At 39.9% G+C, this 15,462-nt stretch overlaps 1 pseudogene; it reads left to right on the forward strand.

Annotated features, from left to right (window-relative positions):
• The first annotated feature begins 14,228 nt into the window (after positions 1–14,228).
• Positions 14,229–15,111, forward strand: LOC144237450 (mitochondrial nicotinamide adenine dinucleotide transporter SLC25A51-like; annotated as a pseudogene).
• Positions 15,112–15,462: the final 351 nt, after the last annotated feature.

Genomic DNA, 15,462 nt, shown 5'->3' on the forward strand with positions numbered 1-15,462 from the left:
ACTCCGAAATAGGCTCCAGGCTCTGAGCTGGCAGCCAGCACAGAGCCCGACGCGGGGCTCGAACCCACGAACTGCGAGATCATGACCCAAGCGAAAGTCGGACGCTTAACCAACTAAGCCACCCAGGGGCCCCGAGACTGTCTTTTTTCCATTGGATACTCTTCCCTGCTTTGTTGATTAGTTGGCCATATATTTGTGGGTCCATTTCTGGGTTCTCTATTGTATTCCATTGGTATACGTGTCTGTTTTTGTGCCAATACTATACTGTCTTGATGATTACAGCTTTGTAATACAGGCCAAAGTCTGGGCTTGTGATGTCTCCAGCTTTGGTTTTCCTTTTTAACATTACTTGGCTATTCTGTGTCTTTTGCTGTTTCATACAAATTTTAGGATTTTTGTTCTAGCTCTGTGAAGAATGCTGGTGCTATTTTGATTGGGATTGCATTGAATGGGTGGATTGCTTTGAGTAGTATCGACATTTTAACAATATTTGTTCTTCCAATCCATGAGGATGGAATGTTTTTACATTTTTATATGTCTTCAATTTCTTTCATAAGTTTTCTATGGTTTTCAGTTTACAGATCTTTCACCTCTTTTGTTAGGTTTATTCCTAGGTATTTATGATTCTTGGTGCAATTGTAAATGGGATTGATTCCTTGATATATCTTTCTGTTGCTTCATTATTGGTGTATAGAAATACAGCCAATTTCTGTACATTGATTTTATATCCTGCAACTTTGCTCAATTCATGCATCAGTTATAGCAGTGTTTTGGTGGAGTCTTTCAGGTTTTCCATGTAGAGTATCATGTCATCTGTGAAGAGTGAAAGTTTGTCTTCTTTGCCAATGTGGATTCATTTTATTTCATTTTGTTGTCTGATTGTAATGCTGGCTTCAAAGAATGAGTCTGGAAGCCTTCCTTCCATTTCTATATTTTTGGAACAGCTTGAGAAGAATAGGTATTAATTTTGCTTTAAATGTCTGGTAGAGTTCCTCTGGGAAGCCATCTAGCCCAGGACTCTTATTTGTTGGGGGTATTTTTGATAAATGATTCGATTTCTTCACTGGTTATGAGTCTGTTCAAATTTTCTATTTCTTCCCATTTGTGTTTTGGCAGTGTGTGTGTCCAGGAATTTGTTCATGCCTTCCAGATGGTCCAGTTTGTTGGCATATAATTTTTCATAGTATTCTCTAATAATTGTTTGTATTTCTGTGATGTTGCTTGTGATCTCTCCTCTGTCATTTGTGATTTTATCAATTTGGGGTCTCTCTCTTTTCTTTTTGAGAAGTCTGGGTAGGGGTTTATCAATTTTGTTTATTCTTTCAAAAAATCAGCTCTTAGATTCATTGATCTGTTAAACGTTTTTTTTTTTATTCTATATTGTTTATTTCTGCTCTAATCTTTATTATTTCCCTTCTTCAGTTGGCTTTGAGCTTTCTTTACTGCTGCCTTTCTAGTTCTCTTAGGTTTGAGGTTAGGTTGTGTATTTGGGACCTTTCTTGCTTCTTGAGATAGGCCTGAATTGTAATGTATTTTCCTCTTAGGACTGCCTTTGCTGCATCCCAAACAGTTGGAACTGTTGTGTTTTCATTCTCATTTGCTTCCGTGTACTTTTTAATCCCTTCTTTAATTTCCTGGTTGACCTATTCAGTCTTTAGTAGAATATTCTTTAACCTCCATGTATCTGGGGGTTCCAGATTTTTTCTTGTGGTTGATTTCAAGTTTAATAAGCACTATGATCTGGAAAAAATGCATGGATAATCTCAATCCTTTTATATTTGTTGAGGGCTGTTTTATGACCCAGTATGTGATCTGTTTTGGAGAATGTTCCATGTACACTCAAGAAGAATGTGTATTCTGCTGCTTTTGGATGAAAAGTTCTGAATATGTCTGTTAAGCTCATCTGGTCTAATGTGTCACTCAGAGCCATTATTTTCTAATTGGTTTTCTACCTAGATGGTCTGTCCATTGCTGTAAGTGGAGTCCCCTACCATCATGGTATTATTATCTATACATTTGTTTATGTTTATGACTAATTAACTTATATATTTGGTGTCCTTCACATTGGGGGTGTAAACATTTACAATTGTTAGCTCTTTTTGATAGATAGATCCCTTAATTATGATATAATGCCTTTTTTCATCTCTTGTTACAGACTTTGTTTTAAAATCTAGTTTGTCTGATATAAATATGGCTAGTCTTGCTTTCTTTTGCCGTCCAATAGCATAATAGATGATTATCCATCCCCTTACTTTCAATGTGGAGGGGTTTTCAGGTCTAAAATGAGTCTCTTGTAGACAGCATATAGATGGATTTTTAAAAAATCCATTCTAATACCCTATGTCTTCTGACTGGACATTTAGTCCACTTATATTCATAGTGATTATTGAAAGATATGGATTTAGTGTTACTGTGGTATCAGTAGGATTCGTGCTTGTGGTGATGTCTCTAGTCTCTTGTCATCTTTGTTGCTTTCTGCTCACAGAGTCCTCCTTAGGATCTTCTGCAGGGCTGGTTTAGTGGGAAAGCCTTTGTCTCTCCTATTCTGAATGACAGCCTTGATGGATACAGGATTCTTGGCTGCATATTTTTCCTATTCACACTGAATATTTCCTGCCACTCCCTCTGGCTTGTCAAGTTTTAGTGAACACATCTGCTACTACCCTTGTGTGTCTACACTTGTAGATTAAGGCTTTTTTATCCCTAGCTGCTTTCAGAGTTCTCTCTTTATCTTTGTATTTTGTTAGTTTCATTATGACATGTCATGGTGTTGACCTATTTTTGTTGATTTTGAAAGGAGTTCTCTGTACCACTTGGACTTGGATGCCAGTTTCCTTCCCCAGATTAGGGAACTTCTCTATAATTTGTTCAAATACACTGTCTGCCCCTTTCTCTATTCTTCGGAAACTCCTATGATATGGATATTATTTTGTTTCACTGAATCACTTAGATCTCTAATTCTCCTCTTGTAGTCTGGTAATTTTTCTTACCTTTTTTAACTTCATCATTTTCCATAATTTTATCTTCTATTTCACCTATTCTCTCATCTGCTTCTTCCATCCTTGCTGTCACTACATCTAGTTTATTTTGCATCTCATTTATAGCATTTCTTTATTCATTGTAACTATTTCTTAGGTTTTTGAACTCTGTAGCACAAGATTCTCTACTGTCTTCTGTGCTTTTTTCAAGCCTGGCTATTAGTCTTATGACTGTTATTCTAAATTCTTGTTCATATATATTGTTTACATCTGTTTTGAGCAATTCTCTGGCTATCATTTCTTCCTGGAATTTCCTTTGAGGAGAATTCTTCCATTTTGTCATTTTTGCTAGGTTTCTGTCTTTTATGTGTTTTAATAGCTTGTTATGTGTTCTGCATATGTAAGAACTACTATATTAAAAAGGGGTCATACACTGTTCAGGGCTTGGCACTTCAGTAAGTGTTTTTGGAGTGTGGAGCAGGCACTCTGTTGTTATGTATTTGTCTGCTGTATCCCATCAGGTCATCTTCTACAAAGCTCCTCTTTACTCATAGTGGTGTAATGTTTAGACCTTCCATCAGGTGTTCTTTGATTTATTCATTGAAGTAACCCTGGAACAGAGGAAAGGGCAAGGAATCTGATCCCATACAAAGAGAAAAAATGAAAGATGGAATAAAAAGACTAAGCAGAGAATCGAAAAAACTATCAGAGAGAGAGAGAGAGAGAGATAGGAAATAGGATAATCCAGAGAGAGAGGGAGAAAGGAAAATAAAGAAGGAGATATAGAAAAGATGTAAAAAGAATGGAGTAAAAATACCTGATTAAATAGATAAACAAAGCAGAGAAAAAAGAAAATAAGAAAAGAATACATAATAAGAATTGACCAAAAATCAAGTCAGAAACTTTGAGCCTGATTCCAAAGGACAAAAAGAAGGTAGAAAGAAAATAAGAGAAAAGAGAAGGAAAGAAAAGAAAAGGGAGAAAAAAAAAGAGCAACAGACTAATATACAAAACATCAGGACAGTTGTCTGTTGGCGCCTGGGACTGGCAGCTCCGCTGGTCTGGAGGAGAGGCCATCTCGTTCACTGAGTATCATCAGTCCCACTCCAGTAAGCAGTTGCCAGTCATGGAGGGGTGGGTTTGGTGTAAGCGGTCCCACCTCCACTGGGGGCCGCCATGCTGTTCCCTGAAGCCCAACCATGTTGGTTATAGGAAGAAAACTGATGACACCCCAATCTCCCCTCCTTGCCCAGGTGTCACAAAGCATGCTGTTCAGGCAGTCCTCACAGAGTTGAATGAGTGGGTGGCCTGTCCTACTCCATAGTCTGTCATGCCTCCTAGGCACTAATTGGTATTCAAAACCTGATTGATGGACTTAAAGGATCCTGCACTGTGCAACTGGGTTCTAGGGTAGCATCACTCCACCCTGCTGATATAGCAGGCACCTGCAGGGTCTTCTGTCCTTGGAAGGGCAATATACCCTCTTCCCACAGTACTCAAGAGAGGGAACTGTTCTCTCCCAGTGAGCCTCTGAGATCACTACCATGCCCTGGGGCTGGCTCCCCTCTCCCCAGGTGCAGGCACACAGTGGCACTTCAATCCAGAGAAAGTTGTAGAAAGTAGGGCACTTTTAAAAACTCCCATTTATCAGTGGAGACTGGTACTCTCTGTATTTCTTGCCTCCTAGTCCCTGGTCTGGAAAGGTTTTTCTCTATTCCTAACGCAAAACTCCAATCCACAGCTTCTGTTTCTCTCCGTTTGGTCTCTCCACAGAAGGGGATTCCCTCCCCTCCGTGCCCATGCTGTTTTATGTCCCCTAATTTGCATCCAGGCATCTCTGTTCCATCAAGCTGTCTCCCTTCACCTGTGGAGACTTTTCTGTCACTCTGCTGTTAGATTTCCTGGGTGTTCCAAGTGTTCTGACCTTAATACAGCTGTGTTTGAGGGACATGGGAAATCCCAGTTCCCCTGCTTCTCCACCATCTTTACTCTTCACCTCCAGTAAAGGACTTTCTGAGCAGGCTGTTTGAGCTGCCACTCAAAATTTTTTGACATGGTTCATATTATAGGTTTTATCAAGTTATTTGAAAGATAGTCCTGTAGAAAACTAAAATGATGCAACTACCCTTTATGGGTGATTTATTTAAAAAATGGAGAGAGGAAAGTCATATTTAGTCTGATGAAGAGATGCAGCAATGGTGAAAGAGAATCCTCCTTTATATTTGCAAGAGCAACAGGATCAATTCAGGAGACTGAGAGGCAGCACTGAGAGTTTGGAGAGGGCAGAGCTGAAACACATTCTTTTTAGTGTGGTGGCATTGTTGGTAAGACAGGGCAGCCTCAGCAAGGACTGGTGAATGACATGGGAGATGACTTGGCCACTGTAGTAGGAGGAAAACTAATGCTTGGATCCTTCATCCAAGCCCTGTTAAAGCCAGGATCTTGTCTTAATAACAATAACTCACACTTAGTATAGTACTTACCATGTGCAAAGTCCTTATCCAAGTCTTTTTTTATGTATAACTCCTCAGTTAAATTGTTTGTTCTACTCAACCTAAAAAGTGACAGATATGGGAATTGAATCCAGGCAAATATCCGAGTCAGTATGCATAACTGCTCTGCCATGTGACTTTTCTCACATGCCTTACTACCCGTTAATTTTCCCTGTTCCACATGTATAGATCATGCTGGTGAGACCCTCACCAGCTGCTTTTCAAGCACACATCATTACTGATTGGTAGGGTGTGAGGATGAGATTACTATAGATAAGTACTTGCAGAGTGACTCTAAGAGAATACCGTTGCCCATGCCAGATTCAGAAGTTATTCCAGCCATGTTTACTTGAATGAAGAATGAAAGAATTTTGCTTATAATGGTTTGAGGACATCACCTTTTGAGTACCGTGCACTTGAACAACTCATTCTAATGACAAAAGCCAGAGACCATTTATAGCCATAGCTGAACTGCTTAACATAGGCTGATAAAATGAAACATTTCCTATCACAGCCAGGAAAATTATGTTTCTTTGAAAAACAAAACAAATCAAAACATAATGATGTTTTGTTGAAAACCAGGAAAGTCCAGACCCCTCATATTCTCCTCCTCCTCAGCAGAGCCAGGATTTGATTTGAAAAGAAGCCTGACACTCCTCTAATTGGCTTATTTTAGTACATTAATAGTTTATAATGAACCACCTCTTCTCTGCTCCTGCCCTTGAAGAACTTATGTTCCATTAGAGGGAGAAAAATGAAGCCATTTATTCACTCTCCCTGATTCTCAGAGCTTTCCAGTACTGATTCATTTCCTTTTTTTGCTGGAGAAAATAAGATGCAAAAGCAGGAACTAGTCCACGAGGCTTGGGAAAGTGGGGTGGTTCTGAAAGTTAAGCCAACAGCCAGATGAAAGAAAGAGCAGCTGCCTGGATGATGGTTGTAGCAGCACAGATCCATGCACCCTACTTGCCCTCTCTTGCCTGTGGCCAGGTCTCCCACCCATTCTGAGGAGACTATTATATCTTGGACCTCTTTGGGCCATACCTCCCCTTTTTGCACTGGGCTCCACTGGGAAGGCAACTTCAGTGTGTTTATCTGAAAGTCAAGAAAAAAACATAGTCAAATAAAAGAGATTTACATTGCATCAAGGGTAATGATTCCAATAATTTATCTGTACAGCTCTCTGTATAGAAAACAGACCTGGGTACAAATAGAAGGAGGATTAAAGAAAGTGTCATTAAAATTGGTTTTTAAAAGGATGTCTGAAAACAAAGACAAATTTGTAGTAAGATAAATAACTGTGTCCTAGATTCACCAACAAACAGAATTGCTGAATCCATACAATGTTATTTACTGTTTGAAGGGCACACATGGTTTCTAAGTGGTTTCTTGCCACTTTGGCCTTCAATTGGCCTTACTATTTTCCACTGAGGGGCATCTGACTATCTCCACCACAGCTCCGAGTCTAAGCAGAAACTTATGGATGGACCAACTGGTATTGCTGTTATCCTTGGCAGTGGTCCTACTGGGAGAAGTAGGGGAGATTCTAATGAACTCTTCATTTGTTCTAAAAACTCTGACTCAAATGCAGCTCTAATCATGCAAACAGGATTGTTTTAGGACAAATTAGGAAGAACGAGTGTGTATTTCTGTGTGTGTGTGTGTGTGTGTGTTTGTGTGTATGTGTGTAGGGAGCATAGTCTCTTTCTGTCTCTGTCTCTGTCTCTGTCTCTCTCTCTCTCTCTCTCTCTCTCTCTCACACACACACACACACACGTTGTGTTGCTGCTTTGTATTTTTTTTTATTGTCAAGTTGGTTTCCATATAACACCCAGTGCTCATCCCCACAAGTGCCCTCCTCCATGCCCATCTCCCCCCCTCCCCCAACACACCCATCCAAGTGTGGAAGGAAGGGACATCTGAAAAAGAAAAAGCCTGAGTTAGCACACACTTAGAAGCTTTTCCCCTACTCACCCATTACCATCCCCAGACTCTGGTGGCTCTTGAGGGCTCACCAAATGATGTTCACACCATTAGTCTACTGTTGCTCATTGTCTGCCCTCCTCTGGGGTTCAGCAGCCTAACTTCTAAAGATTCCCTCCCTTGGGCTTTCTTGCTGTCCAGATTTTTGCTGTGTCTGGCTGTTGGCTGGCACTGGCAGGATGTTGGAAGGTGGTGGGATACCAAGATATTTATTCTTCCCTTCTCTCTTCCTGTAGAACTCTGGTTTTGGCAGAGACCAAGTCCTGTTCTTCTACTTAGGCCAGAACTCTTATCAAACACTCCATTTTTACAGTGTTGTGGGGAACTCTCATGCCCCCTAGCCCTGTTGGAACCATGGGTGGAAATCAGCTGTCTGCTATCGCTAGGCTCCGCAAGATTTACCATGCCATGATGGGTACTTTACCTTGCCCACTCCTCTCAAGTAGTACCTTATTAAATGATTGTCCTTTACTCCTTCGAGTGTGCCATCACTTTCTTGCTGCAGACCTGACCATCTCTGTCCTATCCTCTCCTGCTCAGGCAAACAGAGGTACTTAACTATTCCCTGAACATACAGCTTTTCCTTCTCTCTGCCCGTGTGATTTAGTTTTCTTCAGCTAGCACCAAGGACTCTTAGGTTTGGAGGGTCCTGTTTAGTGATTAGCAAGTTGAATGTCAGACACTCCACTCCTCTCTGTATATGCCTGATAGTCTTTGTTTAAATATTACTGGTGGCAGGAACTTATTGCCTTGTAAGGCATCAGTATTTATTCATTTCATTCAGTGAACATTTTTACTGCCTACCATGTGCCAAGTGCTGTGTATAGTCTTATCCCTCAAGAGGCTCATAGCAATGAGGGATGAATGTATGAATAAGCAATTGTGGTACAGTTTTCATGTTACATTAGATATTCATAGTGCTGTGAGAGCATGGACAAATGATCACCCAGTTCGGTCTTGTGCAGACAAGAACATCTTCATCAGGAAGGCAGTGTATGAGTTGAGACTCTGGAGAATGAATAGAAACTCTTTGAGCAAACAGGAGAAGGTTAGGACATGCTATTGGAAAGGAACAAGGTGGGAAAATGTATGGGCATTGAAGTGAGCTTTGTGTATTTGGGCAATGACAATTGGGTATGGCTGGTGAGTCAGACAGAGTGACAGGAGAAGAGTTCTTCCTCATATGCATTAAAAATGTACTAGCACCATAACTTACACAGAAGTCTAATACATTTTCCACCTCAAGACATCTATATTTCTTAAAGAAGCTGCTCTTTAATTACTTGGCAGTTTTTTGCATTATTGACTAATTTTATTAAATTTTTTTACATTGATTTATTTTTGAGAGAGAATGAGACAGAGCATGAGTGGGTGAGGGGCAGAGAGAGAGAGGGAGACACAGAATCTGAAGCAGGCTCCAGGCTCTGAGCTGTCAGCACAGAGNCATGCATTAAAAATGTACTAGCACCATAACTTACACAGAAGAAGTCTAATACATTTTCCACCTCAAGACATCTATATTTCTTAAAGAAGCTGCTCTTTAATGACTTGCCAGTTTTTTACATTATTGACTAATTTTATTAAATTTTTTTACATTGATTTATTTTTGAGAGAGAATGAGACAGAGCATGAGTGGGTGAGGGGCAGAGAGAGAGAGGGAGACACAGAATCTGAAGCAGGCTCCAGGCTCTGAGCTGTCAGCACAGAGCCTGATGTGGAGCTCGAACCCACAAACAGTGAGATCATGACCTGAGCTGAAGCCAGACACTTAACTGATTGAGCCACCCAGATGCTTATTTTAGAGATGAGGAAACTGAGGCTTACAGAAGGTGAATGACCAAGGATACACACAGCAAGTGATGGAGTTAGGATTATAATCCAGGAAGTCTGATTCCAGAGCCTGAGCATGAAGCCACTGTACCATTCTGCCATGCTCTTTTCACACTGATTCGAGCTTCTATGTTGTAATGGTCACCTTCAGGTCCCTCTCTACCCTGTGAGTATTCATTTGGTGGAAGAATGTGCAGAACTGATAATGTCATAGCATTAAAGGCATTGTTCAGCCAGTATAGTGTAAGAGCAGTATTAGCGCTTCCATTGTCCAGAGATTGTTCTCATAATGATGGAAACAGAGACTACATGGCCTCTAGGTAGTCATGTCTTACAGGTAGGTGATGATCAGTCCACAGTCAACCAATGTCACCAAGTCAATTACTATCCCTCTTTGCCTACCTAAATTTTTTCAGGTCTTGGTTTAAATATCACTTTTTGACTTCCTAAATTAGTTTGGGTTCTTCTGCTCTATGCTCTCAGAGTGCTTCCTACTTTTCTTTTTTTAAAAAAATTTTTTATGTTCATTTTTTTGAGAGAGGCAGAGTTCAAGAGGGGGAGGGGCAGAGAGAGAGAGAGAGAGACATAGAATCTAAAGTAGGCTCCAGGCTCTGAGCTAGCTGTCAGCACAGAGCCTGATGAGAGACCTGAACCCACAAACCGCGAGATCATGATCTGAGCTGAAGTCAGATGCTTAACCGACAGGGCCACCCAGGTGCCCCTGCCTCCTACTTTCCTAAGTGTGAGGCTTATCACAAGTTTCTTAGTCTGTAGCCTATTAGTTTCTGTTTTCCCTGATAGATTACCTTCTTAAAAGATTTTATTTTTTTAAGTAATCTCTACCGATCCTCTCCCTTCCCCTGCAACATGGTGCTCATACTCACAACACTGAGATCAAGAGTCACATGCTCTTAGCCAGCCAGGTGCCCCTTCCCTGATAGATTTTTAAGCTGCTTGAGGACAGAAGCCTTATCTTGATTGCCATGAAATTCACTTTATTCAGCATTTGAGAGGCATTCAATGTGTACTTGTTGAATGAATAAATCCTTTATCCTATATACTGTTGTTTGACCCTAAGGGTCACCACTACTTGACTTTTTCTGGCAGCACTGGTTAGTTTTGGCCTATTTTGAACTTCATATAGATGAAATCTAACAGTATATACTCTTTTGTATTTGGTTTCTTTTGCTCAACATGCCAGATATACTACTTCCAATCTGTCCACTTCCTTTAGGGAATTGGCTCCCAAGACATTTTACCCCTGCCTCTGCTATATATGTTCTGTCTAATTCCCCAGACAAAATTTGTGGAATTTTACTCCTGTGATTAGGTTATATTACATGGTGCAATTAACTTTATCCAGGTGTGCCTGACCTAAACACATAACCATTCAAATGCAGTCTTCTCTGCATTGGCATCAGCTATCTAGAAAATGGGGACCTCAGTCCTACAACTGCAAGGAAGTGAATTATTCTGAAATCAAAAATAAACTTGGAAGTGGATTTTTCCTCAGAGCCCCAGAACAGGTGCCCAACACTTTTATTTCAACCTTGTAGTACTAGGAGTAGAGAACCTAGGCATAACATGCTGGACTTCTAATCTACAAAACTGTATATTAATAAGTAGTATTTTTAAAAAGCTGTTAAATTTGTGGTAATTTATTACCACAATAGAAAACTAATACAGTCCTCCATCTCTTTACTAGTTTGTAGGCAATAACTTTATAAAACAACTTGCTTCATTATATACACATTTTGTAGTTATTACAAAGGACTTATCAGGAAGTTGTGTCACTTAAAATTTTTTAAGTTTTGGGGCACCTGGGTGGCTCAATCAGTTAAGCTCCTGGCTTTGGCTCAGGTCATGATCTCACAGTTCGTGGATTCCAGCCCCATGTTGAGCTCTGTGCTGACATCTCAGAGCCTGGAACCTGCTTCAGATTCTGAGACTCCCTCTCTCTCTGCCCCTCCCCTGCTCATGCTTGCTCTCTCTCTCTCTCTCTCTCTCTGTCAAGAATAAATAAACATTTAAAAATTTTTTAAAAAACAAAGTTTTTAAGTTTTAAGAAATTTTATGGATGCTTTCCTAAGATTGCTTTCTGGCTAAGATGAGGTTTCAACTACACTAACTTTATCAGATATTGAGATGATAGTAGGTTTTTTTTTTTTTTTTCCATTCAGGATCAATTGTCAAAAGCTCTGCACTTACCTGGCAATACATAAATGCTAAATTCCAGGTACTCATCAGTGAATTTGAAACTTGGGTCTGCCAGTTTTTAGTTGTGTGCCACAAACAACTTACCCCCTTTTATTTTATTAAAAAATATTTTTTCTAGTGTTCATTTATTTTTGAGAGAGAGGGAAACAGAGTATGAGCGTGGGGGAGGTGCAGAGAGAGAGGGAGACACAGAATCTGAAGCAGGCTTCAGGCTCTGAGCTGTCAGCACTGAGCACAACATGGGGACTCAAACCCACAAACCACAAGATCATGACCTGAGACGAAGTCAGACACTCAACCGACTGAGCCACCCAGGTGTCCCTTACCTCCTTTTATAAGTTTCAGCTCTTCATTTAAAAACTGAGTGTAAGAGTATGTACCTCGTGGGCTGCCTCTGAGGCTTAGAGATGGGACTTTGTAAAAATGCTACTTGGCTTCTTCACCTTCTCTATTTATCCTTGCTCCTTTGTCTCTCTCTTTTTTAAAAGCAATTTTACTGAAAGACACTAAAATTAAAGGAAATAGTAAGAATGCTTTTTGGTTTCATGATTAGTTTACTTGGTGTGAATTCAGTTGCATAGGCAACTTGGTACCAGAAGAAATACCAAGAAGAAATATTTTCTGCCCTCAGGGGGCTGATCTTCAAAAGGAGATGGGATAGGCTCACATATATCATGTTCTTATTTTTTTTTAAGTTTTTATTTATTTATTTAGTGTGTGTGTGTGTGTGAGAGAGAGAGAGAGAGAGAGAGAGAGAGAGAGAGAGAGAATCCCAAGCAGGCTTCTGCAGTCAGCATGTATCCCAATGCGGGGTCTCAGTCTCACTAACTGTGAGATCATGACCTGGGCTGAAATCAAGACTCAACCATCTGAGCCACTGAAGTGCCCCATCATTTTCTTATTTTTGTGTTTCCCCAGTATTCTCTTTTTCTGATGACAAGGGTGTGGTTCCTTTAGGAAGTGGGATTGCTCTAGTGCATTTTATAAAACCAGGGAAGTAATCTTTCCACTGTGAGCTTTCCTTGGAAGGGAGACTGAGAATGGGAGGAAGAGATATGTATTTTTTCGAGGTAGTGGCACATGAATGACAGCCCTTACTGCTCGTGGTGTGCAGGAATGTTTCTGTAACTGAGTATGTAAACAACATTCATGACTAAGTGTGTTGTAGAATGGAAAAGTCAATGACTAGACTAGGAAAGAAACTGTCATCATAAACAAATACCATGACTGGCATCGGTGGAACAGAAGGATTGTCGGCTCAGTGTAGGAGCTCATGAAGCCACTCAAATTATTAAAAAGAACTTACAACGATCGGTTCCAATTTTCCTAATTATTTCCCAGAACGTACAGTTGAAAGACCTAGTCTGGTATAGTTGCATTTGGCTGCTATTATACAAAATTTTGCAAAGCTTAGGAGATCTTTATTGTTTTTTTTTCCTTAAAAACTAGTGGAATTCTAATGCTTCCTTTGGGAATTATGTTTGAAATCTGAATACAGATGTGTGCGTATGTCTTAATTTCCCATCAACACAGATGTTTACTTCAGAAAGACAATCACTTTGGATGCTTCTTGAATTCTCACCCAGTTTTTCCACATGAACATGATCTTGTAATATGAAACAGAGCAGCTGCTGGTATCTTTTACACTTTTTTTGGAAAATTCTTTAAGTTTTTTTTTTTAAATGAGGGTTTCTATAGGGGTGAGAGTTTTGTTTTAGTGTTAGAATCTCTTCTCTTTGAAGAGAATGTAGTTAACTCATATGGGCTGAGGAGCAGGAGAGAGAGAGTAGAAGTAGTATAGGTGATACTGCTAACATAGGTTGCGGTCATGGTAAAAGGGGGATGAAAATCAAAATAATGAAATATTCTTATTTTGCAATAGAGAGGTTAGACTCCTGTCAGTGGACTTGGTTTCCAGTATCCAATGACCACAAATTTTATACTATACCTAATCCACAATAAATGAGACCCAATTATACTCCGTACTGTGTAGAACTTTCTAAACTCTAAGTAAATCAAGTAAACTGGGCACTCTATAACCAGTCTTAAAGCATTTGACTCCGTGGAATACAGGATTGCACTATAGTTTTAAGATATTTTCATCTTTCCAGTTTCTCCATTCCTCTCTTTGAATCAAGTTAGAGGAAGAGAAATGATCTTCATCTCAAATTCACAGTCTCTTGTGGTGAGTTTTGGTAGACATTATTGAGAAAGGTTTTTATAAAGATTTGGAATAACTTAAATGATTTTTGGAAAATTCATCTAAGGAGTCTTGTATATGTGCTCCTTTTTTTAATTTGTAAGTTTTCCTGTAACAATTTTTGAGGTTTCTGATATAAAGTTAACTAGATGATATATCTGTATGCCAAGTGTTCCAAGCAGTGTGAAAAGCAATGCAGACAAGGGCCTGTGGGCTTACTCACCTGTGGGCAGCTGGTGACAAGGCATGGAGTTAGGTGCCTTCTGCAATGGGTTAAAGAAATCCTTCATGAATAAGAAAGATCTTTTGTTTCTTTTAATGTTTATTTTTGAGGGAGTACAAGTAGGGGAGGGGCAGAGAGGAGCCAGAGGATCCAAAGTAGGCTCTGTGCTGCAGGCTGCAGCAGCCAGCCCAGTGTCGGGCTGGAACTCACAAACTGCAAGCTGGGAGACCATGATCTGAGCCAAAGTTGGACGTTCAACTGACTGAGCCACTTAGGTGCCCTGAATAAGAAATATCTTAAACAACATGGTGGATTCAGAAGCTCATGAAAAGAGGCCACCAATCCTAACATCTTCAAAACAAGATCTGTCACCTTATATTGCAAATGTTGGTGAAATGAAGCATCATTTGTGTGGTTGTTGTGCAGCTTTCATGCGGCAATCACATTTCCGGTTCAAAAGGTCCTCTCTCGGCAGTAGCTGTGTGAAATCAAAACCTGAGATGCAGTGCTTCAGTTGAGGAGGAATGGCTTTCAAAACTTGTACTGTGGAATCCTTCCCCCTACTCATGCTGAAGACAACTACACTGGCACTTAGCTTTGGTCTGTATGAGGACATATGTTGCCTTCCCTGAGAGCATATCAGTTCGTCTGAATTTGCAACCTGTAGTGTGGCAGCAGTACTTTCTAGGATAACAGAAGCAATTTTCACTCCATTGGAAAGAGTTCACACATTGCTTCAAGACCACAAGTCTCATAAAAAATTTATAAACACTTCTAGACTTTCAAGGCACTCAAATGTCATGGAATTAGAGTATTATTGAGACTTGGTATCTGTTCTTTTCCATAATGGATTCAGCAATGTTGTTTTTCGTTTAGGTTTTGAGGTTCCATTAAAGAACATCTGCCTACCTCAGTGACTCACAGTGCTCACTGATTCGATGCACCAAGGTCTGTTGGGTGCCATGTTGGGAATCTTGTTTTTCCAGTTAATGTTGTAAAAACTTGCATGAAGTCTCAGGCTTGTGGGGAATTTCAGTCTTTTCCCAATGTTTTCCAAAAAAATCTGGCTAGAGTGGAATAGGAAACTGACAGGTCTTTTCAGATGTGCCCACCTGAATTAACCATTGGTACCTCATCTCTCGGGGCATGGTCAATGCAATTTATGAGTCCTTGTTAAAGATTATATGAAAGAAATAATCAGTTAAGTGTCATTTATTAACTGAATAGACCTAAGAATAATGCAGTTTGGCCTTGTCCCTAATTGGCCAAATACAGGTTAGTGTCATAAGAGCAGGGCATAATGAATTACAGACAAAGCTGTTTTCCTTAAGCACCAACAAATTCAGAATAAAAGGTTCTTATAGGGATGTTATAATAATAATTTTTTTAAAAAGCAACATAAATGTGCCTGGCGGGTATATTGTAATGAGAATTTCTTTTGGTTGAGGACTCCAAAAAGACTAAAATTAAGGTTGAAGCCTTAAGTAATAATTAATACAAAATATAGACTTTCTGAGAGCAGAGATGCCTGCCTGGTGA

Source organism: Crocuta crocuta, unplaced genomic scaffold, assembly GCF_008692635.1.
Source record: "Crocuta crocuta isolate KB4526 unplaced genomic scaffold, BGI_CrCroc_1.0 scaffold125, whole genome shotgun sequence".
Classification (NCBI taxonomy): Eukaryota; Metazoa; Chordata; class Mammalia; order Carnivora; family Hyaenidae; genus Crocuta; species Crocuta crocuta.